This window comes from Ornithorhynchus anatinus, chromosome 4 (genome assembly GCF_004115215.2).
Source record: "Ornithorhynchus anatinus isolate Pmale09 chromosome 4, mOrnAna1.pri.v4, whole genome shotgun sequence".
In the NCBI taxonomy this organism is placed as follows: Eukaryota; Metazoa; Chordata; class Mammalia; order Monotremata; family Ornithorhynchidae; genus Ornithorhynchus; species Ornithorhynchus anatinus.
Genome location: NC_041731.1, coordinates 94464509 through 94490447, shown reverse-complemented (window position 1 = coordinate 94490447; position 25939 = coordinate 94464509). Strand labels below are relative to the sequence as shown.

At 47.7% G+C, this 25939-nt stretch overlaps 1 protein-coding gene across 2 annotated transcripts in view; it reads left to right on the top strand.

Moving 5' to 3' along the window:
- Nucleotides 1–1728: 1728 nt before the first annotated feature.
- LOC100080249 (very-long-chain enoyl-CoA reductase-like) overlaps nucleotides 1729–25939 on the top strand; it is a 70281-nt gene continuing 46070 nt past the window's right edge. For both annotated transcript variants that reach the window (XM_039911860.1, XM_029063347.1), the window contains exon 1: nucleotides 1729–1828. The gene's annotated coding sequence lies outside the window, so the exon portion shown is untranslated. The remainder of the gene's footprint in view (nucleotides 1829–25939) is intronic.

Genomic DNA, 25939 nt, shown 5'->3' with positions numbered 1-25939 from the left:
GTCCATAATACAAACTTACATAAAAACAAAGATATTATGATTATTCCAAGAATCCAGATCCTCAAGTGTCCAGGCCAAGAGTTCAGGTCCCCGGGCATAACTGGGAAAGGGACATAGGTTTGGACCATTTCCAAAGACCCAGTGGGAAAATGCATGGATACCACTGCATCTTTACTCTGATTTTCCCTCTCTCCGGGTTCTGCTAATTTGGAGAAAAACCCTTTCCTTGCCCTTACACAGCCTTGGCAAAGGATGAAGACGCACTCTGAGGTGGGTACGGTCTCCCCTAGGGACATTCTATATCCTAATGGGAAGAGTAGGCGTGTCCACAGAGGGATCTATAAGGGGTAAAATGAACCCAAGGCAAGCTCGGAGGATCTTTGCCTGTTTACTTGTTTTGCTGTCTGTCTCCCCCCTTCTAATAATAATAATAACGTTGGTATTTGTTAAGCGCTTACTATGTGCAGAGCACTGTTCTAAGCTCTGGGGTAGATACAGGGTAATCAGGTTGTCCTACATGAGGCTCACAGTCTTAATCCCCATTTTACAGTTGAGGTCACTGAGGCACAGAGAAGTGAAGTGACTTGCCCACAGTCACACGGCTGACCAGTGGCAGAGCCTGGAATTGAACCCATGATCTCTGACTCCCAAGCCTGGGCTCTTTCCGCTGAGCCACGCTGCTTCTCACGCTGCTTCTAGACCGTGAGCCCGTTGTTGGGTAGGGATGGGCTCTATCTGTTGCCGAACTGTACTTCCCAAGCGCTTAGCACAGTGCTCCGCGCACGGTAAGCTCTCAATAAATAGGTCCCAACGAATAAATGAATGACAAGCCCGCGACGGGCCTCAGTCCCACTAGCGGCTGGAGAGGTGGGCTCGTCGTCGCCGTCAGCAGCAACGGCAGCGGCCTCGATGGCATCGGCATCGCGGCGTGGCTTAGCGGAAAGGGCCCGGGCTTGGGAGTCAGAGGCCGTGGGTTCTAATCCCGCCTCTGCCACTTGCCTGCTGGGCGACCTTGGGCAAGTCACTTCATTTCTCTGGGCCTCAGTGACCTCATCTGGAAACAAAATGGGGATGAAAAAATGTGAGCATCTGATTTCTCTGTATCTATCCCAGTGCTTAGAACGGTGCTCAGCACATAGTAAGCGCTTAAAAAATACACCATCATCATTATTATTAGCATCGGCGGCATCGGTAGCATCAGCAGTTGGTAACATCAGCATCAGCAGTATCAAGAGCATCAGCATCAATCATCAGCATCAGTAGCATCGGCAGCATCAATCATCACCATCAGCAGCATCAGCAGCATCAATAGCAGCAGCATCAGCAGCAGCAGCATCGACAGCATCAGCAGCATCAATAGCATCAGCAGCAGCAGCGGCATCAATCAGCGGCATCGATAGCATCAGCAGCATCAGCAGCATCAACAGCAACAACATCAATAGCATCAGCAGCATCAATAGCATCAGCCGCATCAATCATCAGCACCAGCAGCATCAATAGCTTCAGCTGCATCAGCAGCATCCGTCAGCAGCATCAGCAGCATCAACAGCATCAGCAGCATCAATAGCATCAGCATCAGTATCAGCAGCATCAACAGCATCAGCAGCATCAATAGCATCAAGGCATCGGCAACATCGATAGCATCAGCAGCATCAACGCATCGGCAGCATCAGCAGCATCAAGAGCATCAGCATCAAGAGCATCAGCAGCATCAGTCGTCAGCATCAGCAGCATCAAGACCATCAGCAGCATCAATCATCGGCATCATCAGCAGTAGCATCGGCATCGTCCACAGCGGCGCGGTCAGACTCCCCGGCTACTCGCTGACGTACGAGCTTTGGTGATGTGGGTGAGGGAGGGTTGCGTGGGTCCCCCCCCCCCCCACACCATTTCCCGCCCCTTCCCCCCCGCCCTTTCCCTTCCCCTCCCATCCTCGGGCACCCGGGCCGCAGGTCTTCAGTACCAGAGGGAGGGAACAGCCGTTCCCATGGAAACCGGATTCGGCTGGGCTGATGGGTGATGGATGGTGGTCCAGGGGTCCGCAGCTCCCGGGGTTCAAATGCGGGTGCCTCTCCTTCTTGGGGCTCCTCATCCGGGGGGGGGGGGTGGGGAGGGAGTGGGACTGGAGGAGGAGGAGGAGGAGGAGGGGGTGGCTGAAAGGGGAGGGGGGCTTGGCCTCCTGACTGGCTGCAGCAAAGCAGCACCGTGCTGGCTGAAGAGGTGGAGGGGGGTGTCCGAGGCAGGGGGCTTCCCAACTTGAAGGGCAGAGGCGCTCAGCTGGGGGAGGAGGAGGAGGAGGAGGAGGAAGAGGAGGAAGAGGAGGAGGAGGAGAAGGAGGCTCCTCCCGTTGGGCTCCGTCAAGCTGAGGAGGGCGCAGCCAAAATGAGCAGCAGAGTGACTTTCTTCGAGGTGGGTAGGTGCATGGCACTTCTCTCTCTCTTTCTTTCTCTCTCTCTTTTTTTTTTTTTTGAGTTGGGAAGGGATGCCCGAAGCAAAGTTGAGCCCTTTCTGTGGGGAGGGGGGTCGGACGGGCAGAGGGAGCCCTGCTGTCGATAGGGATGGACAGGGAGTGGGCAGCTGCCCCTTGGCATCAGAAGGGGCAGAAGCAGGGGCAGCCTGGGCAACCTGGGCAGCCTGGGCAGGGGCCGAAGAGGACGCCTCTGCCCTCGCTCTCCGGCGCCTCCGCACTGGGGATGGTTGGATGGATGGACGGATGGACGGAGCCCCTGGTAGCCACCGCACTGTCCCTCTCGAGCATCTCTGCCTTCACTGGCCCGGAGAACTCCAAAGTGCCCAGAAGGGAAGGCTGAGGAGGGGAACGGATTTCTTTGGTTATTTTCCTTATAAACCACCACCCCTGCCCTCTGCCAAAGCAACAAATCTGTCTGTCTCTCTCTTTCCCTTCTCCCCTCGCCCCTGAGGAAGGCCCCCTTGATGGCTGCAGTTCTCCATCGTTGGACAGGGGCTGGGCAGAGGCAGGGCAGGTTTTTGGCAGAGGCTGGGCAGAGGCTGGGCAAGGGCTGGGCAGGGGCTGGATGGGTTGGCAGGGGTTGGCAGGGGCTGGGCAGGAGCTGGAAAGGGTTGGGAGGGGCTGGGCAGGAGCTGACGGGCTGGCAGGGGTTGGCAGGGGCTGGGCAGGGATGGAAGGGTTGCCCAGGAGATGGCTTATCCCTGGTGTCTTCCTGCAAGGCCACCCATCTCACGGCCGTGGGACCTGGGGAAGGCCCGTGTCCTGGGGTGGAGGCTCCCGGGCCTTTAGTCACTCTGGGTCTAATTTCACCCTGGGGAGTACCAGGGACGCAGGGGTGGGGAGGGTTCGGGGTGATCAGAGAGGCCCGTTTCCATCCCCCCTCCTCCCTCACCCCTTGGCTACACGGGGAGCTGGCCCTTAAGGACCAAAGGACAAGCTCCCACTCGACTCCGTCCCTTCGCTCTCAAAGGTTAGGCACTAAAGAGAAAAATTCCAAAGCCCATCAAGTTCTTGGAAGAGTTTGGAAATTGCCAACTGCTTGGCTGCATGTGGCAGGTCAATACTTTCTTGAAAAAAAAAAGCGAACCTCAACGGACTTGTCCACCGGACGCGTAGTTTATACAGAGTTTGACTCCTGACCTGGGCATTGCTCCGCCAAGGTGAAATTCTCTCTCTTCACTCTGTCGCTTTCCCCCTGAAAGTGCTGTTAAAGATGCGTGTGTGGTTGTGTGCATTACAGGTATATGAACAAAGCGGACAGATAGTCTGTTATTAGAAGCGGAAAATATAAATTTACCGGGGAAGAGTGGGGTTTTGAACTTGTTAAATTCTCTGAAGCATTTTGGAAGGATGGGGATTTTAGTTTCACACAACCCTAACGGAAAATTATCAGGCACAATACGCTACTCCCTTTCACACGCACAAAAAGGACTTCTGTGAGTTAATAAACAAAGTGCTAAATTGGCCCTTTAGCTTCTGTTGTCCAAGTTCTGGAGAAATAATGCAATTGATTTGTTATTCTTTCTTGTTCCATTCACTCATTTACTTGTTCCACTCTAGATCTACAACAGGTGGGAACTCACTGAATCTCATATCTGGTTATTTATTTACTTATCCATCCATCTGTATATTTAGAATCTGAGGTGTCTTTTTGGAAGGCTGAGAGAGAAAAGACTGGAAAAAGCACCATAAAGAAGGAGATTAGGACCTTTAATTCACTATATATATATGTATATATATATGCACATAAAAAAAATTTCCATTGCCAGAATTTTCTAGATTCTCTCAAAGGTAAATGAAGGATGATGTTGGTTTGAAGAAGTAAATTAAGCTTCATGGACCAAATAAACAGAGATCACAAAGGGAAAGATATTGTTTGAAAGGCAAACCTTAAAAATGCAGCTATTCTTTCTTTGCATCTGCCTTGCTGGGCAGTTTCCACTATGTTTCTCCAGACTCCAAGGCAGGATGGGAGGAACACCTCTGATGTGTAATGACATTCCCACGCTCTTGGGATTTTGCAGCAAAAAGGAATCTTGGAACACAAAGCCAAAGAATTAGGACTGGAACTCAAATTATGCAAAAAAAAGGGGTGCAATTATGAGTACAAATATGCAAATAAGTCAATGAGGCAGGGCAAAAAGTAATCAATCAAACCACTTTCACCACTTGGGGATCAGAGTGTAACCTTTTATTAGCAGGTAGATTAAGCTATTTCATTCCTTCTTAGACTTGATCACAGCAATGTGCCGGTGGAGCTTAGAATTGTGAGCAAAAGGAATGGCCACCAAAGAAAAGCTACAGTGAAGATTGTGTGACTGTTATATTGTTATATTGTACTCTCCCAAGCATGTAGTGACAGTGCTCGGCTCACAGTGAACCGGGATTAGAATCCATGACCTGTGACTCTCGGGACCGTGACCTCTCAGTTGTATGTGTGCTCTGAAGACCAATGTTTAGGAGGGAAAGTTAAACGATGGAAAGTTAAACTTCCTGGATTTCTTTCCTTATCTTGCCATCACTTTCCCAGGTGATGTTCCCAGTGTTCCCAGTCCTCTGTGAGGAGGGGCTGGTGCAGCCCCAGCGTTATCACTTTGTTTTAATAAGTTTTCCCCTGATGTCTCAGCTTGTACCGTACATAATAAAATAAACCACGACCCCAGGATTTTTGCTACATCCTGGACCGAAGTGGCCAGACACGGGACTAACTGAAAGGTGGATTCGGTGGTCAGTTCCCCACCGAGGGGCAATCAATCAATGGTATTTACTGAGCGCTTATTTTGTGCAGACCATTTTAGTCAGCGCTCGAAAGAGTACAATGCAACAGAATTAAAAGCCATGTTTCCAGCCCACAGAGAGCTTACAGTCTAGATGGGGAGATAGACATTAACGGAAATAAATACATTTTAAGGGTATGTACAGAAGTCCTGTGAGGCCGCGGGGGGATGAATATCGAGCGATTAAAGGGCACAGGTCCAAGTGCATTGGTGATGCAGAAAGGAGAGGGAGTAGGGGAAAGGAGCTTTTAATCAAGGAAGGTCCCTTGGAGGAGATGTGATTTTAATAAGACTGTGATTTTAATATGATGCAGTGTGCACACTTGCTTTCTGATTGACACATGCTTCAGTTGAGGCTTCTGTAGCTCATCTTCCAACTTACATTAACTGAGTGCCTTCTAGGTAATTAGCACCGTTCAGATGTTGTGGAAGTTTACATTATCTAACCTTGACTTTACTGACACTGCCCGCTCGGTTCTCCTCCTATCTCTCTGACTGTACATTCTGCCCCTTTCGCGGGCTTCTTTTCAGCGTCTCTCCCTCCAACTGTGGGTGTCCCTCAAGATTCAGTTCTGGGGCCCCTTCTATTCTCCATCTACACCCACTCCCTCGGAGAACTCATTCGCTCCCATGGCTTCAACCACCACCTCTACACAGTTGATTCCCAAATCTACCTCTCCAGCTCTGACCTCTCTCCTTCTCTACACTGACACCTCAGATGCTACATATCCAAAGCAGAACTATCATCTTTCCACCCAAACTGCTCCCTGAACTTCCTGTCACTGTAGCCAGCACCTCCATCCTTCCTGTGTCACAAACCCATAACCTGGGCATTATCCTCAACTCATCTCTCGTCTCCCAAGCCCCGCAGCGCTTAGGTACATATCTGTAATTTATTTATTCATTTATTCTTGTCTGTCTGTCTCCCCAACTAGACCGTAAGCTCGTTGTGAGCAGGGGATGTGTCCATTTATTGCTATATTGCATTCCCCCAAGCACGGTCCTCTGCACACAGAAGGCCCTCAATAAATATGATTAACTGAATGAATTCAATCCACACATTCAATATGTTAGGAAATCCTGTTGGTTCCACCTGCACGGCATCTCTAGAATCAAGCAGTCAATAGATTCTATTTATTGAGTGTGGAACACTGTACTAAGTGCTTGGGAGAGTGCAATATAACAGAATTGGTAGACACGTTCCCTGCCCACAGCGAACTTACAGTCTAGAGGGGGAGACAGGTGTTAATATAAATAAATAGATTACAGCTACATACATAAGTACTGTGAGGCTGAGGGAGGGGTGAATAAAGGGTGCAAATCTGAGTGCCAGGATGGCGCAGAAAGGAGTGGGAGAAGAGGAAATGAGGGCTCCGTCAGAGGAGGCCTCTTGGAGGAGATGGGCCTTCAGTACGGCTTGGAAGAGGGGGAGAGTGATCGTCTGTCGGAAGTCTGTTGGACAGAGAGGAAGGACAATCCGGGCCAGAGGCAGGATGTGGGCGAGGAGTCGGGGGTGAGATAGGCGAGATCGAGGTACAGTGAGTAGGCTGGCATTAGAGGACCAAAGTGTGAGCCCTGGGTGGTAGGAGGAGAGTAGCGAGGTGAGGTAGGAGGGGGCAAGGGGATTGACTGCTTTAAAGCCGATGGTGAGGAGTTTCTGTTTGATGCGGAGGTGGATGGGCCTTTCCTCTCCAACCAAACTGCTAGCACTCTGATCCAAGCACTCATTCCTTCCCTCCTTGACTACTGCATCAGCCTCGTCGCTGACCTTCCTGTAGGTTAGAGGTCTCCCTCCACCCCCAAGCCCTCCTCCCGTCCCAGACTGTATGCTCGTTATGGGCAGGGAGCAGGGAATGTGTCAGTTTATTGTTGTATTGTACTCTCTCAAGCGCTTAGTACAGTGCTCTGCACGCAGTAAGCACTCAATAAATATGATTGAACGAATGAATAAATCCTCTCTCCCCACTTTCCAGTCCACACTCTGTTGCCCAGATCATTTTTTTGAAAAAGCATTCAGTCCTCGTCTCCTCACTCCTCTAAAACCTGCAGGGGTTGTCCATCCACCTTTGCATCAAACAGAAACACTTTACCACTTTAAGGCACTTAATAAGCTCCCTCCCCACTTACCTTGCCTCATTTATCTCCTACTTCAACCCAACCCACACACTTCACTTCTCTAACACCAACCTACTTTTTGTCCCTCGATCTCATCTATCTCGCCACTGACATCTTGTCCCTATTTTCCTTGGGCCCGGAACTCCCTCCCCTTGATATCCACCACTCTCCCTATCTCCATTACCCTCTTCAAAGTCACATCTCCTCCAAGAGGCTCTCACAGATTAAACTCTTCATTTCCTCTATCCACCCTCCCCTCTGCGTCAATTATGAACTTGACTGTGTATCCCTCAAGCACTTAGATACTCACCCCAGCCCCATGATATAAATACCATAAAAATACCTATGAAAGCATTCTGATACACTATTTCCCTTACCTATGATCTGTTTAAAATGTCCATCTCCCCTGTAGACAGGAAATGTAGGCAGGAAATGTGTTTACCAACTCTGTTGTACTTTCCAAAGTGTTGAATATAGTGCTCTGCACACAGTCACCGCACAATAAATACTATCGATGGATCCATTGATAGAGAGTTGTTTTAAAAGTTTGGAGCCAAGCATTTTTTTGTTGCCATTATGGATCGTTACCTGGTGATCAGAATCACTGTTCTCTCCCCCTCTAACCACAAGATGAACCATCAAAAAACTCAAATGAATCAAACTTAATTAACAGGAACTTTTCAAACAACCTTGGACAACTCACTCCACTTCTCTATGCTTCGGTTACCTCGTCTGTAAAATGGAGATTAAGTCGGTGATCCCCATGCGGGACACGGATTGTGTCCAACCTGATTAACTTACTACAGTGCTTAGAACGGTGCCTGGCACATAGCAAGAGCTTAACAAATACCATTAAAAACTTAACTCTCTGTTACCACTGACCCACTTGGGTATCAGGAGACTGTCACGGTTAATGATAATAACTGCGGTGTTCGTTAAGCGCTTACTATGTGCCGGGCACTGTACTAAGTACCGGGGTGGTTACAAGCAAATCGGATTGGACACAGTCCCCGTGCCATGTGGTGCTCACAGTCTCAATCCCCATTTTACAGATGAGGTAACTGAGGCCCAGAGAAGTGAAGTGACTTGCCCAGGGTCACACTGCAGACAAGTGGTGGAGCCGGGACTAGAACCCATGACCTTCTGATTCCCAGGCCTGTGCTCTACCCCAAATGCCATGCTGCTTCTCTAAGCAGTTGGTGGCCATTACCCAAGGGAGCCCACCTGGAGATTGTGACTCAAGATGGATCTTTCTAATAAAGAGCCTAACTGGCCCCATGGGCCAAGGTGCCCCATCCCAGCCCAGTTCTGAGAGATGCCCATCTTAGCGGCCAAGGTTTGGGCCTCTTCTATTTTAAGAAACCTCAAATCAATCAATCGATCCTATTTATGGAGCGTTTACTGTGCACAGAGCACTTTACTCTCCACCCAAACTGCTACTGTGCTATTCCAATCCCTCATCCTATACTATCTTGATAACTCTATCGAACTCCTTGCTGACCTCCCTGCCTCCTGTGTCTCCCCACTCCAGTCCATTCTTCACTGGACTGGATCATTTTTCTACAGAAACATTCAGCCCATGCTTCCCCACTCCTCAAGAAATTCCAGTGGTTGTCCATCCACCTCCTCATCCTATCCTGCCTAGATTACTGCATCAGCCTCCTTGCTGACCTCCCAATCTCCTGCCTCTCCCCACTCCAGTCCATACTTCACTCCGCTGCCTGGATCATCTTTTTACAGAAAAGTTCAGGATGTCACCTCCACCCCCGCAACCTCAAAAATCTCCAGCGGTTGCCTATCCGCCTCCGTATCAAACAAAACCTCCTCACCTATGGCTTTAAGGCAGTCCGTCACCTCACCCCCTCCTACCTCACCTCACTTCTCTCTTTCTACGACTCAACCCCCACACTCCAGTCCTCTGGTGCCAACCTTCTCACTGTGTCTCCGTCTCGCTGCCGACCCCTGGACCACGTCCTACCTCTGCCCTGGAGCGCCCTCCCTTCTCAAATCCAACAGACGATCACGCTCCCCTCCTTCAAAGCCTTACTTAAAGAACATCTCCTGCAAGAGGTCTTTCCAGACTAAGCCCCACTTTTCTTCATCTCCCACGCCCTTCTGAGTTGCCCTGACTTGCTCCCTTTGCTCTTCCCCCACCTCCCAGCCCCATAGCACTTTTGTATATATCTGTAATTTAATGTATTCGTTTTAATGTCTATTTGTACTGATGTCTCTCTTCCCCCCTCTAGACCGTGAGCTGGTTATGGGCAGGGATTGTCACTCTTTATTGTCGTACTGTACTTTCCCAAGCGATTAGTACGGTGCTCTGCACACGGTAAGCGCTTAATAAACACAATTGAATTGAAACAAATTAAACATCAAACAGAAACTCCTCACCACTGGCTTTAAAGCACTCAATCACCTTGTCCCCTCTTACCTCACCTAACTATTCTCCTACTACAACCCAGCCCACACACTTCACTCCTCAAATGCCACAGTCTCTTCTATCTCACCACCCACCTCTCGCCCATGTCCTGCTTTTGGCCTGGAACATTCTCCCTCCCCATATCCAGTTACTTTTCCCCACCTTCAAACCCTTGTTGAAGACACATCGCTTCCAAGAAACCTTCTTTAACTTAAGCCCTCCTTTCCTCTTCTCCCATCCCCTTCTGCATTGCCCTGCCTCGTTCCCTTTATTGATCACCCCCCACCCCGCCCAGCTCCACAGCACTTGTGTACATACCTGTAATTTATTTATTTATATCACTGTCTGCCTTTCTCTCTTTCTCTGTGCCAATTACTTGCTGGGTGATCTCGGGCAAGTCACTTCACTTCTCTGGTCTTCAGTTTCCTCAACTATAAGCAATGAGAATTAAATACCCTGTTCCCCCTCCTAGTTAGACTGTGAGCCCCATGTGGGACAGGGACTGCTCTTAGCCTAATTAACTTTTACCTACCCAGTGTCTGACACATAGTAAGTTAGTCAGTCAATTTTTTTTAATGGTATTTGTTAAACGCTTACTATGTACCAGTCATCATTCTAAGCAACGGGGTAGAGACAAGGTCATTCGTTCAAGTGTATTTATTGAGTGCTTACTGTGTGCAGAGCACTGTGTTAACCACTTGGGAGAGTACAATAGAGCAATAAACAGATACATTCCCTACCCACAGTGTATTCAGGATGAACAGTTTAGTTCCCTCATGGGGCTCAGGAACATGTTTATTGCATGCTTACTGTGTGCAGAGCACTGTAGAAAGCACTTTGGAGAGTACAATATAACAATATAAGGGCTTAACAGATACCATAAAAAGGTCTCTGAGAAGTCCCTAGTTGTTTTTTAAGTAGGGTTAATAATTACCCCCTGGTTTTTCCCTGGTTCTAACCCGGGTGGTAATGTTGATGGATGAATTGCCTGTAGTCAGAGTCAGCCCAGAAAGCACCTAATAGGTAGAACTGACTGACCTAACTCATGGGTACCTTTTTAAAAAAATGATATTTGTTACGAGCTTTCTCTGTGCCAGGCACAGAGCTAAGGGGGAGATACAGGATAGTCAGGTTGGCCACGGTCCCTGTCCCACACGGGACTCACAGTCTTATTCCCCATTTTACAGATGAGACAACTGAGGCACAGATAAGTGAAGTGACTTGCTCAAGGTTACACAGAAAAAAAGCTTTGGAGCTAGGATTAGAACCCGAGTCCTCTGACTCCCAGGCCCCTGCTCTAACCACTAGACCACTTTGCTTCTCATGCTCCTGCACTGAGGACTGCCCAAGTGGCAAAAAAGAAACCCCAAAGGGGGAGAAGACAGAGTCCTGAGTGGCTCCAACCTGGGATAATCCAGTCCAGGATAATCCAAGGCCCTCTGGGGAGTTCAGAGTAGACTCACCCCCAGCCTGATTTCCTTTAAGGCCTGGTCCTATGGTGTTATCATCAGTCCTTCCCACCTGCCCCCACTCCACCCTCTTGTAAAAAGGTATAAAAAGAATGGGGTCAGAAGTGCAGGTGGAAAGGGTAGATTTCGAGAGGAGGTGAGTGATTTCATGATGAATTGCTGCAGGGAATACAGGGAGAATTGAAGAGGGGGGGATCGGAAAGCAGCAGGGGCGATTTTAGGGATTTCAAGCCTGATAGCTTCAATTTTGTTGATGAAATGTGTCATTAGGGGAAAGAGGTGATGGGCGTGGGGGGACAGGAGGTTTGAAAAGGGAGTTAAATGTCCCAGTACTTTTCCACTCAGGAATCCCAAAGCACCTTACAACAACCTGATTAACCTAATCTTGAACCCTTGCCTAGGGAGAGAGATGTGGATGTCTTTGTTTCCTTTAAAGAGCAGGCTAGTTGATTCATGGCGTGTCATCCAGAAAAGCAGTGATGGAGTCAGAAATGGAATCCAGGAGTCTTGGGTGCCTTCAACATCCTCTCTAACCCCCAGAACCCTTCAACTTCCCTCTTAGTACCAGCTCCTTCGTGCCAGAGATCTTGTAATTACCCTTTTGAGTCTGTGGTGCAAATGGCTAACATTCTTCGATCGGTATGCGTATGTCCCTGGGCAAGGGGAATGAATTCCAAAGTCCAGGGATTCCAAAGTCCAAACCTCTCTTTGGAAATCATTGGACAAGACTGTTAAAAGGCAGTGTAAAATGATGTAAAAGTCTTCCCCACTGCCAGTTATTCAGTCAAGCTGAGGGAGGAAAAATCGGATTTTATGGCATCAGGAGAGCTAAACCACTGTCAGTTCAGGAATTAGGTCAGAGGATGAGGGTGGAAAAAGAAAATCGGGGGCTGGCAGTTTTTTTTTTTCTTTTCAATTGAATCTCATTGGGATTGAACTAAGACCCTCAGCCCTGCAGCAACTGAAGAAAAGAAAGCCAATGTGGTGGGAGTGATGAGGATGATGATGATGGTATTTGTAAAGCGCTTACCATGTGCCAAGCACTGTTCTAAGCGCTGGGGTAGATACAAGATAATCAGGTTGTCCCACAGTCTTAATCCCCATTTTAGAGATGAGGTAACTAGGGCACTGAGAAGTAAAGTGACGTGCCCAAAGTCACACAGCTGATAAGTGGTGGAGCTGGGATTAGAACCCATGACCTCTGACTCCCAAGCTCGGGCTCTTTCTACAAAGCCATGCTGCTCCTCTGATGAACAGGAATAGCTCAGAAGCAGTGGTGCCTAGTGGAAAGAACACGGATCTGGGAATCAGGTGATTTGGGCTCTCATCTCAGCCTGTTGTGTGACCTCAGGCAAGTAAATTTCACTTCTCTGGGCCTGAATTTTCTTATCCGTATAATAGGAATGTGATGACTGTGAGTCCCATGTGGGACAGGGATTGTGTTGGACATGGTTATATTGTATTTACCCCACCACTTAGTACAGTGCCTGCCTTGTAGTAAATGCTTAAGAAATATTATTATTCATGAAACCTCGCTATTTCTGGTAAGCTTGCATGGTTCAAATCAATCTTTAAGAGTTTACGTCGATCCTGTAGCTACCTTTCTTTAGTACAATATAATACATTTTACTTTTTCAAAAAAAGGGGATGTCTGCTTGTCTGTATTCTGAGAACCCACACGTTACCATTAAAAAGGGATTAATTAAGCCCTTATTATGTGCCAAATACTGTACTAAGCTCTAGGTAGATACAAGATAATCAAGTTGGACACAGTTCTTGCCCAACATAAGCTGGGACGGAGTAGGATTTAATTCCCATTTTACAGATGAGGTAATTGAGGCCAAGAGAAGTAAAGTGACAAAAGTTACATAGTAGACAAGTGGCAGAGCTGGAGTTAGAACCCAGGTCCTCTGACGCCCAGGCCCTCCCTCCAAATAATAATAATGTTGGTATTTGTTAAGCTCTTATTATATGCAGAGCACTGTTCTAAGCGCTGGGGTAGATACAGGGTAATCAGGTTGCCCCACGTGAGGCTCACAGTCTTCCTCCCCATTTTCCAGATGAGGGAACTGAGGCACAGAGAAGTGAAGTGACTTGCCCACAGTCACACAGCTGACAACTGGCTTCAGTTTAGAGCAGGACCAGAGTGTGGAAACCCGATTGCTTCTTGTGTTTTTTGAGGGGATGGTTTCAAGAGCTGGCATGGTGGCAGAGGTTGATCTGAATCTTGGGGTGCACTGGCAGTCTAGAGGTGGGGAGACGGACATCAATGCAAGGAAACAGGCATTAATATGACTATATAGAATTATAGATATAAGCATATAAATAAGTGCTGTGGGGCGGGGAGGGGAGGAAAGAGCAAAGGGAGTCAGTCAAAATTAAACAGACAACCCAGCTCTGCCACTTGTCAGCTGGGTGACTGTGGGCAAGTCACTTAACTTCTCTGGGCCTCAGTTACCTCATCTGTAAAATGGCAATTAAGACTGTGAGTCCCACGTGGGACAACCTGATTCCCCTGTGTCTACCCCAGCGCTTAGAATAGTGCTTTGCACATAGTAAGCGCTTAACAAATGCTAACATTATTATTATTATTATTAATATGACTAAATAGAATTATAGATATAAGCATATATATAAGTGCTGTGGGGCAGGGAGGGGAGGAAAGAGCAAAGGGAGTCAGTCAGGGGGTGGGAGATGAGGAAAAGTGGAGCTTAGTCTGGGAAGACCTCCTGGAGGAGGTACACCTTCAGGAGGGCTTTGAAGAGAGAAGCAGCGTGGCTCAGTGGAAAGAGCACGGGCTTTGAAGTCAGAGGTCATGAGTTCGAATCCCAGCTCTGCCACTTGTCAGCTGTGTAACTGTGGGCAAGTCACTTAACTTCTCTGTGCCTCAGTTCCCTCATCTGTAAAATGGGGATTAAGACTGTGAGCCCCACGTGGGACAACCCGATTCCCCTGTGTCTACCCCAGCGCTTAGAACAGTGCTGTGCACATAGTAAGCGCTTAACAAATACCAACATTATTATTATTATTAAGAGGGGGAGAGCGATTGTCTGGAGGATTTGAGGAGGGTGGGTGTTCCGGGCCAGAGGTAGGACCGGTGCCAGGAGTCGGCGGCCAGATTAAGCGAGAACGAAGCACGGCGAGAAGGTTAGCGCCAGAGGAGCGGAGTGTGCAGGCTGGGATGGAGAAGGAGAGAAGGAAGGTGAGGTAGGAGGGGGCAAGGTGGTGGAGAGCTTTAAAGTCAATAGTGAGGAGTTTTTGTTTGACAACCAGATTAGTTGGTATCTCTCTTAACACTTAAGACGGTGCTTAACACATAGTAGGTGCTTAAATTCTGTGATGATGAAGCCTCATCTAATAATAATTATAGTATTTGTTAAGCGCCTACTATGTGCCAGGCACTGTACAAAGCACGGGGGTGGATACAAGCAAACCAGGTTGAGAACAGCTCCTGTCCCATGTAGGGCTTACAATCTTGATCCCCATTCTACAGATGAGGTAACTGAGGCCCAGAGAATAATAATGATAATGATAATGTTGGTATTCGTTTGGCGCTTACTACGTGCAGAGCACTGTTCTGAGCGCTGGGGTAGATACAGGGTAATCAGGTTGTCCCTCGTGAAGCTCACAGTCTTCATCCCCATTTTCCAGATGAGGGAACTGAGGCCCAGAGAAGTGAAGTGACTTGCCCAAGGTCACACAGCAGACAAGTGGTGGAACTGGGATTAGAACCCATGACCTTCTGACTCCCAGGCCTGTGTTCTAGCCACGACGCCTGGCTGCTCTTCCTGGAGTTTTTCTGGCTGCAGGTTACAGGGGAGCAACTAACTAGTTATCCTTAACACCCCGGGGGGGGAGAAGCAAGCCAAATCATCAGGATTTGGATTCAGAGGTGGGACGGAGGATGATGCTGGGAAATCTTCTTAAACTTCACTTTCTTCCTTTCTAAGTGACCGAGTTGGACGGAGCATAGGGAGAGAGACTATCGGAGAGGTGATTAGACTGTAAGCCCCCCGATTAGACCGTAAGCCCGTCAAACGGCAGGGACCGTCTCTATCTGTTGCCGACTTGTTCATTCCAAGCGCTTAGTACAGTGCTCTGCACATAGTAAGCGCTCAATAAATACTATTGAATGAATGAGAGGTGCCACTCTCCAATTACAGTGAACCTGGATTAAGGATTCCTCCACTGAAAAAGCCCATCAAGAAAATGCCTTTCGCTCCCCCGAAGAATGGGCATGAAAGATCACCGGTAACTAATGATAATAATAATGTTGGTATTTGTTAAGCGCTTACTATGTGCAGAGCACTGTTCTAAGCGCTGGGGTAGACACAGGGGAATCGGGTTGTCCCACGTGGGGCTCACAGTCTTCATCCCCATTTTACAGACGAGGTAACTGAGGCACAGAGAAGTGAAGTGACTTGCCCACAGTCATACAGCTGACAAGTGGCAGACCTGGGATTCGAACCCTTGACCTCTGACTCCAAAGCCCGTGCTCTTTCCACTGAGCCACGCTGCTTCTAGTGCCGTACTGAAGTGGAGGCCACCAGGAACTCTGGTCCCAAGTAAGAAAAAGTTTCCGGGTGAGCTGCGGGGAGGGGGCATGTAGCCCAGACCCTTGGAGAAGCGGCTTGGCTTAGTGGATAGAGCACGGGCCTGGGGGTCAGAGGGACCTGGGTTCTAATCCCGTCTCTGCCGCTTGTCTGCTGTGTGACCTTGGGCAAGTCAGTGGAAAGAGCCTGGACTTGGGAGTCGGAGGTCATGGGTTCTAATCCCGGCTCCGCCTCTTGTCAGCTTCTCTGGGCCTCAGTGACCTCATCTGTAAAATGGGGGAGACTGTGAGCCTATGTGGGACAACCTGATTACCTTGTATCTACCCCAGTGCTTAGAACAGTGCTTGGCACATAGTAAGCACTTAACAAATACCAACATTATTATTATTATTGTTATTTAACTACTCTGTGCCTGTTATCTCATTTGGAAAATGGGGATTTGGAGTGTGAGCCCCATTTGGGACAGAGACCGTGTCCAACCTGATTAACTTATCCTTACCCCAGCACTTAGTGCTTGGCACATAGTAAGTGCTTAACAAGTATCATTTTGATTCCGCTTCACTCATCCCCGAGGCTCAGGGCCGTGTGCCTGGCATTAGCTTTGCCGGCCGGCTAACTGTCTGCTGGCCACTGACCGAGTCCTACGGCGTCGTAAGAGGACCAGGAAGACACAGCAGAATTCGTGCTTCCAAGTCAAGTTCCGGCCGATCCACCCCAAGCTTGCCTTCTGCTTCCCCGTCTCCCCCTTCCCCTCCCAATCCCCTTCTCGCCACACACAAATTCCCCGACTCCAAGCTGCCTAGCTCACCACGTTGTTACTTCCACCATCCCTCTCCCCTAAAAGCCCACTCATCCCCAGTGTTCCTGTTGGAAATGGGTTTTTAAAGATTTGATTTTACTTTTAGCACTGGTTTTAGCATCGCTGTTAAACACCCCAGGGGGCGGGGACGTCGCTGCCGGCAAATATTTGGTGGAGACAAGTTGCATCCGCGATGCAGGGTGATTATCTCGTAGCCACCCCCGAGCTTGGCACGGAATAAGCGCTTTAATAAATGACCTTGTTAGTCCGGCTATAGTTATCTCGGAGTCCGGTGGTGCCGCGAGACATTTTTGAGGTTCTCTGCCCCTCTTCTAAAAGGTGCGGGTGCCTCTTTGATTCCACTCTACATGACAGCTGGTTGCTATTGATAGCCGGAGATCGGGAGAAGTGGCCACGATGTGGAGAGGGACATCATCCCCTCTGTGACTTCTGCTTGCGCGATTATATAGGGGTATCTCGGAGAAGCGGTAAAGAAAAACTCTTCCAACGGATGTGGAGTTTCAGGCTGCATCTGCTCTTGAGATTGACACAGCTGCAGTAAAGCCTGGGAAGCCTGTTTTGTAGCTCAGCGGCATAGTGGATTGTAAAATGGTCAGACTCTTAAACTCCGTCCTCGCCATCTGGGTAATCCGAAGTGAATACTGATCCGAGATGACCTACGTAGCACATCCCTGTAAACTCCTTGAGGACGGGGATCCTGTCTACCAGCTTGATTGTACTGGAGCAGCGTGGCTCGGTGGAAAGAGCATGGGCGAGGGAGTCAGAGGTCGTGGGTTCTAATGCCGGCTCTGCCACTTATCGGTTGTGTGACTTTGGCAAGTCACTTTATTCATTCATTCATTCAATAGTATTTATTGAGCGCTTACTATGTGCAGAGCACTGCACTAAGCGCTTGGAATGGACCAAATCGGTAACAGATAGAGACGGTCCCTGCCCTTTGATGGGCTTACGGTCTAATCGGGGGAGATGGACAGACAAGAACAATAGCAATACTTTACTTCTCTGTGCCTCAGTTACTTTATCTGTAAAATGGGGATTAAGACTGTGAGCCCCACGTGGGACAACCTGATTACCCTGTGTCTACCCCAGTGCTTAGAACAGTGCTTGGTACATAGTGCTTACAAATACCATAATTATTATTAATATTTCCTAAGCACTTAGTACAGTGCTCTGCACACATGAAGTGCTAAATATATACCTTTGATTGATTGCCACCCAGAAACAGAATTGTCCCAAAGGACCCTCTTCTGTGTGCTCACCTACTCTTCTCTCACACACAAGTAAACACAGTTTTAAAACTCCCATCCTCATCTAGATTCCTCCGAATTTGGTGACCTCATTCTCTAATGGATCACACCTCTGGCCCATTGACAGAATCTGGGTTGGATACAACATCAACATCATCTTGAGTGTACACTGTGTCCAGCGCACCGTACTAATTGCTTAGGAGAGTACAATACAACAGGAACCTGGGTGTCAGAAGGATCTGGGTTCTAATCCCAGCTCTGCCACTTGTCTGCTGTGTGACCTTGGGCAAATCACTTAACTTCTCTGTGCCTGTCACCTCATCTGTAAAATGGGGATTAATACCTGGAGCCCCATGTGGGACATGGACTGTGTCCAACTTGATTAGCTTATATCTATCCCAGCGCTTAATTCAGTGCCTGGCTCATAGTAAGTCCTTAGCGAATGCCATAAAACAAAAACAAAAAGCAGAGTTGATAGACACATTCCCCACCCACAATGAGATACGGAGAAAATACGACTCTTGCCAATTAAATACCAATGGGCTTCACCGTGGGTAATGCAGCTCTAGCTGTATAAAATGAGTCACTGCATAATAGCCTGCGGGTGGGAGATTATTCTGTTTTGAAAAGCACAAATAGGAATGTAGAGAGCGGGACTTCTCCATTTCACCGGGCCCATTGCTAATTTCCTACCATTAGATCCAAACCATCCGATCACATTTGTCAGAATTTGTCTGAATTGCTTCTGCCAACAATATAGTTACCTGAAAATTGGCAGGTACAAAAACATTTCCCCAAATCTCAACCTCCAGTAATTTAAAGTATGGTTCAGTGGACACAGATCAATCGATTAATCAATCATGGGCAGGGAACGTGTCCGTTATAGTGTTGTATCGAACTCTCCCAAGCGCTTAGTACAGCCTTTGCACACAGTAAACAGTCAATAAATACATCTGACTGACTGATTTATTGAGCACTCACTGTGTACCAAGCACTAAGCGCCTGGGAAAGTACAAAACAACAGAATTAGCAGACGTGTTCCCTGCTCGTATCTGGAAATCATTTTTGGAGTTTAGGATGTTAGGTATATGAATTTACAACAAAAACTGAACTTATATTTCCAAAACAATGCATTATTTGTTAACCTTTTATCTAGCATGCCATTATATTTGTATTTTGCTGAATTTCTTTTACGTAGCGATTAGCGGGTTACTGCACTTGGAAGAAAAACAAGAATTTAAAGATGACGGCTTTGCTGTGTTCTGCATTTTATAATGCTTTAAAGACAAATTATAGCTTTCAATTGCAGAAGAATATCGCTCTAAAGAGCTTTTGAAGCACCATATAATTAGGATGTTTTAGAACGAGAGTGGGTTTCTGATACCTCATGGCAATAAACACAACCTGAAGAAAGTCTGGAATGCAGAGGTATGGCCTAAACGGAACTTGAAGATGAGTTAGAAAAAATGTTCATGAAAGTACATTATAATTATATACCACTCAGGTTAATTATGTGATGTTCGAATGTTTTTGATCACCCCAAACAAGGAATTTCAGGGATTCCTGATCCTTCGTTCTTCTCTGAGTAAAAGATGAAGGAGAAAGATTTGTCGGAGACTTCTCTTCTTAGGCTTTTGATCCTTTTATCTGGAAGTAAAAGGCCAAATGCCAAAACCTGTGCCTCAAGTATAGTCATGGAACATAGACATAATAATGATAATAACTATGGTATTTGTTAAGCACTTACTATGTGCCGGACACTGTACTAAGCACCTGGGTAGGTAGATACAAGATAATCGGGTCAGACACAGTCCCTGCTCCACATAGGGCTCAGAGTCTTCATCCCCATTTTACAGATGAGGTAACTGAGGCAGAGAGAAGTTGGGACTAGCTCAAGGTCATGCAGGAGGCAAGAGGCAGAGGCAGAATTAGAACCCAGCTCCTCTGACTCCCAGGGCAATGCTGGGACATGCTGTGGTTTACCATTTCAGTAATTACAGTAATTATCTCATCAGAAGATTTTCAGGCATTGCTATGAAACGATTGGCTATGTTAAGGACCTGAGGTTTACCCAGGAGCTAACTTTTGGTGACTACAATCCTTTTTCATTCATTTTTAAATTACTTTTTAATAAGTATTTTGGACAAATGTGTTTTTAATAACTTCTATCCCTACCTAGAATAATAATTTTCCATGAGTCCCCGCTGAGTTTTGGAAGTTTACCCATCCAAGGATAAGTATGCAGAAAAAAAGAAAGTATCAGAGGAGGTTGTAAAGTTATTCAGACGGAATATAGCCAATTAGGCAAATCATGTGGCTGTGTGGAACTTCTTTTTTAATGGTATTTCATTCATTCATATTTACTGAGCGCTTACCGTGTACAGAATTAAGCACTTTAATTAATTAACAATGCCAGGCATTGTTCTAAATGCTGGGGTACAGACAAAGTAATCAGTTCAGACATAGTTCATGCCCCACATGGGGTTCACAGTCTTAATCCCCATTTTACGGATGAGGCACAGAGAAGTGAAGTGACTTGCCCGAGATCACATAGCCGAGAGTGGCAGAGCTGGGATTAGAACCCACAACCTTCTGACTCCCAGGCTCATGCTCTATCCACTAGGCCACGGTGCTTCTCTACTATTTAGGAGTTTCCTATGTACTAAGAGCAATCAAGAAGTGGTTTTAATATTTAAAATTTCTAGTAAAGGGATCTTTGGTACACCAAGCATCTAATAATTGGTCTCCATTATTACAGGAACAGAGCCGGTGAGCTATCTCACTGCTGATCCCTCGCCCACGTCCTGCCTCCGGGCCCGAATGCCCTCTCACCTCCTATCTGACAGGCAATTACTGTCTCCCTTTCAAAGCCTTAATGAAGGCACACCTCCTCCAAGAGGCCTTCCCTGATTAAGCCCTTCTTACTTCTTTCTCTCCCTTTAGAGTCACCCTGATTTGCTCCCTTTATTTCATCTCCCCTCCCAGCCCCACGGCACTTATGTACAGATCTGTCATTTATTTATATCAACGGCTGTCTCCCCCTCTAGACAGTAAACTCATGGTGGGCAGGGAATGTGTCTATTGTAATAATAATGATGGTATTTGTTAAGCGTTTACTATGTGCCAGGCACTGATCTAAACATCGGGGACTGTTCTAGGCGCTGGATTCTCTCCCAAGTGCTTAGTCCAGTGCTCGGTACAGAGTAAGCACTCAATAAATACAATCGAACGAATGAATCTAACGTGGACTGCCGGTAAAAAAAAAAAAAGGAGTTGAGAACGAGTTAGATCTTTCGGAGCTGGGGATCGTGTCTCCTCTTCCCAGTGCACTGGAATTTTTCAGAGTCCAGTTTGGCTCAATCATTAACATCGGATATGGCATTTATTGAGCCCTTGCTGGGCCCTGAGCCCTGGAAACCCCAAGGACAGCACAACTGAGAAAGAGATGATGTTCCTGCCCTTAAAATTGAACAGGAGAGACTGACAGGAACAAGCCCATGCCCCAACTGGATGAGAAAGAAAGAAAAGGCATTTATTAAGCACTTACTATGTGCCAGGCACTGTAGTCAGTCGGTTGTATTTATTAAACACTGTACTAAAAGCTTAGACCCCCTCTCGGGGTCACACCGGGAGAGTTTCCAGGACTCTACCAGTCTCGGCTACGGGAGGGAGAGTCAAGCAGAGACCTGTCCGTTCCATTCCTAGCTCGGCCAGTGGCTAGCGAGTGGCGGGCCATCGGCTACAGGTCAAAACTCACCCGTGCTGTGTGACCTTGGGCAAATCACTTAACCTCTCTGGGCCTCGGTTACCTCATCTGTAAAATGGAGATTAAGACTGTGAGCCCCGCATGGGACAACCTGATTATCTTGTATCTACCCCGGCGCTTAGAACGGTGCCTGGCACATAGCGTTTAACACGTACCATTGTTGTTATTAATACGGTGGGGAGAGTGTTTGTCTGTCGGCTATGAGGAGGGAGGGTGTTCCAGGCCAGAGGCAGGATGTGGGCGAGGGGTCAGCGTCGAGATAGACGAGATTAAGGTACAGTGGGAAGGTTGGCATTAGAGGAGCGAAGTGTGTGGGCTGGGTTGTAGTGGGAGAGCACCAAGGAAACGCCTCGCTCTTGGCTTCAAAGCCGTCCATCCCCTTGCCCTCTCCTACCTCACCTCCCTTCTCTCCTTCTCCAGCCCAGCCCGCACACTCCGCTCCGCTGCCGCCTCTCACCTCCTCACGGGGCCTCCTTCTCGCCTGTCCCGCCGTGGACCCCTGGCCCACGTCCTCCCGCGGTCCCGGAACGCCCTCCCTCCTCACCTCCGCCAAACTAACTCTTCCCCTCTTCAAAGCCTTACTGAGAGCTCACCTCCTCCAGGAGGCCTTCCCACACTGAGCCCTCCCTTTCCCTCCGCTCTTCCTCCCCTCCCCATTCCCCCTTCTCCTTCCCTCTGCTCTTCCCCCTTCCCCTCCCCACAGCGCTTGTGCATATTTGTATATATTATTTATGACTATTTATTTAGTTAATGATGTGTACGGATCTATGATTCTATTTATCTTGATGATATTGACGCCCGACTACTTGTTCTGTTTTGTTTTGTTGTCTGACTCCCCCGTTTAGACTCTGAGCCCATTGTTGGGCAGGGATCATCTCTGTTGCTAAATTGTACATTCCAAGTGCTTAGTACAGTGCTCGACACCTAGTAGGCACTCGATAAATACAATTGAATGAATGAAAGAAGGGAAAGGCGACTGTGTGCTTTAAAGCTAACGGTGAAAAGTTTCTGTTCGACGCGGAGGCGGATGGGCAACCACCGGAAGTTCTTGAGGAGCGGAGAAACGCTTTATTATGCGCTGGAACCGTGCTACAGTTATTGTTAACAGAAGTGTACGAGAATAAGGATCGATATCTCAAATTGAGTGCCAAAGACATCTCCTGGATGGAATGACCTGGTTGGTATTTGTTAAGCGCTTACTATGTGCAGAGCACTGTTCTAAGCGCTGGGGTAGATTCAGGGTATTCAGGTTGGCCCACGTGAGGCTCACAGTCTTCATCCCCATTTGACAGATGAGGGAACTGAGGCACAGAGAAGTGAAGTGACTTGCCCACGGTCACACAGCTGACAAGTGGCGGAGCCGGAATTTGAACCCATGACCTCTGACTCCCAAGCCCGGGCTCTTTCCACTGAGCCACGCTGACCTGGTGAAGGGCTATCAGATGGGGAGACGCTTCCAGTTGGCCTAGTGGATAGAGCACGGGCTTGGGAGTTAGAAGGTCATGGGTTCTAATCCCAGCTCCACCACTCGTCTGCTGTGTGACCTCGGGCAAGTCACTTCACTTCTCTGGGCTTCAGTTACCTCATCTGTAAAATGGGAATTGAGACTGTGAGTCCCACATGGGATAAAGGGACTATTTTCAACCCGATTTGCTTATATCCATCCCAGCACTTAGTACCGTGCCTGGCACATAGTCAGTGCTTAATAAATACAATTATAATTGAGAAGCAGCAAGGCCAGAGAAGCACTGTGGCCTAGTGGATAGAGCACAGGTCTGGGAGTCAGAAGAACCTGAGTTCTAAACCTGACTCTGCCACCTGTCTGTTGTGTGACCTTGGACAAGTCACTTCACTTCTCTGTGCTTCAGTTACCTCTTCTGTAAAACGGCGATTTAGACAGTGAGCCCTATGTGGGACAGGGACTGTGTCTAACCTGATTATCTTCTATCTACCCCAGAGCTTTGAACAGTGCACTTGACCAATATCGTTCTTATTATTATTGTTATGATTCAGTGTGGCTCAGTGGAAAGAGCCCGGGCTTGGGAATCAGAGGTCATGGCTTTGAATCCCGACTCTGCCACTTGTCAGCTGTGGGACTGTGGGCGAATCACTTCCCTTCTCTGTGCTTCAGTTACCTCATCTGTAAAATGGGGATTAAATATGAGTCTCATATGGGACAACCTGATAACTCTGTAACGCCCCCAGCGTTTAGAACAGTGTTCTGCACATAGGGAAGCAGCATGGCTCAGTGGAGAGAGCATGGGCTTGGGAGTCAGAGGTCATGGGTTCTAATCCCAGCTCTGCCGCTTGTCAGCTGTGTGACTTTGGGCAAGTCACTTTACTTCTCTTCTCTGTGCCTCAGTTCCCTCATCTGTAAAATGGGGATTAAGACTGTGAGCCCCACGTGGGACAACCTGATTCCCCTATGTCTACCCCAGCGCTTAGAACAGTGCTCAGCACATAGTAAGCGCTTAACAAATACCAACATTATTATTATTATTCTCTGTGCCTCAGTTACCTCATCTGTAAAATGGGGATTAAGACTGGGAGCCCCGCACGGGACAACCTGATCACCATGTATCCCCCCCCCCCCAGCAGAACAGTGGTTTGCACAGAGTAAGTGCTTAACAAATGCCATTATTATTATTTCCCCCGATTAGACTGTAAGCCCATCAGAGGGCAGGGACTGTCTCTATCTGTTACCGATTTGTACATTCCAAGCGCTTAGGACAGCGTCCTGCACCTAATAAGTGCTCAATAAATACTGTTGAATGAATGAATAGTAAGCGCTTAACAAACGCCGACATTATTATTATTATAATTCACTTTTGCTCAGGTTAGGTTCAGTTCCATAAGGGTTCCGTAGTAGGGGTCATGAAAACTCACATCAAAATGCGGATCCCGGTGAATTGGAAGCAGCTTATCTTTTGGCAATGTGGAGACCTGCCCTTGAACAATGTGCTTATCTCCTCGAGAAGTGCAGAGCTTATTCTTCAACAATAACATCTTACCCGTGATCAGAAGGCCCATTAGGGTAGGCTTCAGCTAAGCTAGTTTTTTGAAGTTCATATTGGCTCCCCTCCTCCTGGGCAGCAAATTCGATTTTCCCAATCTTTTCGAAAAACCTCAAGTTACCGGGAAAGCTCCGTTTGTTTCCAACTGACCCCCTGCTATCTGGATTTTGGGAATGCAGGGCTGATTTTGCTCACAGCTCCTTGTGGACAGGGAACATGTCTACCAATTCTGTTGTACTGTACTCTTCCTCTGCTCTTAGTACAGGGCTCTGCGCACAGTAAGCGCTCAATAAATACCGTTGATGGATTCAGTGCGCTGTAGGAGTGTTGTGCCGGTTACGTGGATCGTGATGAAGTAACTTGCTTTTTTGTGGTTTTAGCCAAGCAGACATAAGCGGGGACAACATTCGCTTTCTGTTCATGATCTCTCTGCCTCTCTTATAGCTCAATACAAGAGAGTTGGTGCCCTTTTATCTGAAAAGCAAGGCGGTGATCACCAAGTCCTCATTTGTCATGGGCTGTTGTCCCAGTTACTCATGAAGGGAACAAGAGATATTGTCCAACGATCAGGAAAGAGTAATAGAAGCAGCTGCAAGGAAACATAAAATGCTTAGATTTATGCCGGGTCACTGCCTGTGACTTGTAAAATCCTTGGCATAAGAAGAGGTGACAATTGATTTAAATAATGTAGGTAGAATTAAATATTTAATGGAACCAACAGGCTTGCATTAGACCCTGTAGTGACTTTAGAGTCTGTGGGAACAGTAGAATATTCTGGATTCGGATCAGGGAGGAGAATTAGGACTGGGTGGTGGATTCTACTTCCTTGTTCAGAAGTAATAATAGCAATTATAATAGAAGTAGTGGTTAGTAGTTGTAATAATAATAATGATGGCATCTGTTAAGCGCTTACTATGTGCAAAGCACTGTTCTAAGCGCTGGGGGGGATGCAAGGTGATCAGGTTGTCCCAAGTGGGGCTCACAGTTTTAATCCCCATTTTACAGATGAGGTAACGGAGGCACAGAGAAGCGAAGTGACTTGCCCAAAGTCACACAGCTGATCAGTGGCGGAGCCGGGATTAGAACCCATGACCTCTGACTCCCAAGCCCGGGCTCGTTCCACTGAGCCAGAGTAACAGTAGTACGAGAAGTGACGTGGCTGTGAGAAGCGGCAAGGCTTAGTGGCTAGAGCATAGGCCTGGGAGTCAGAAGGACCTGGGTTCTAATCCACCTCCACCACATGTCTGCTAGTTGACCATGGCAAGTCACTTCACTTCTCTGCTTCA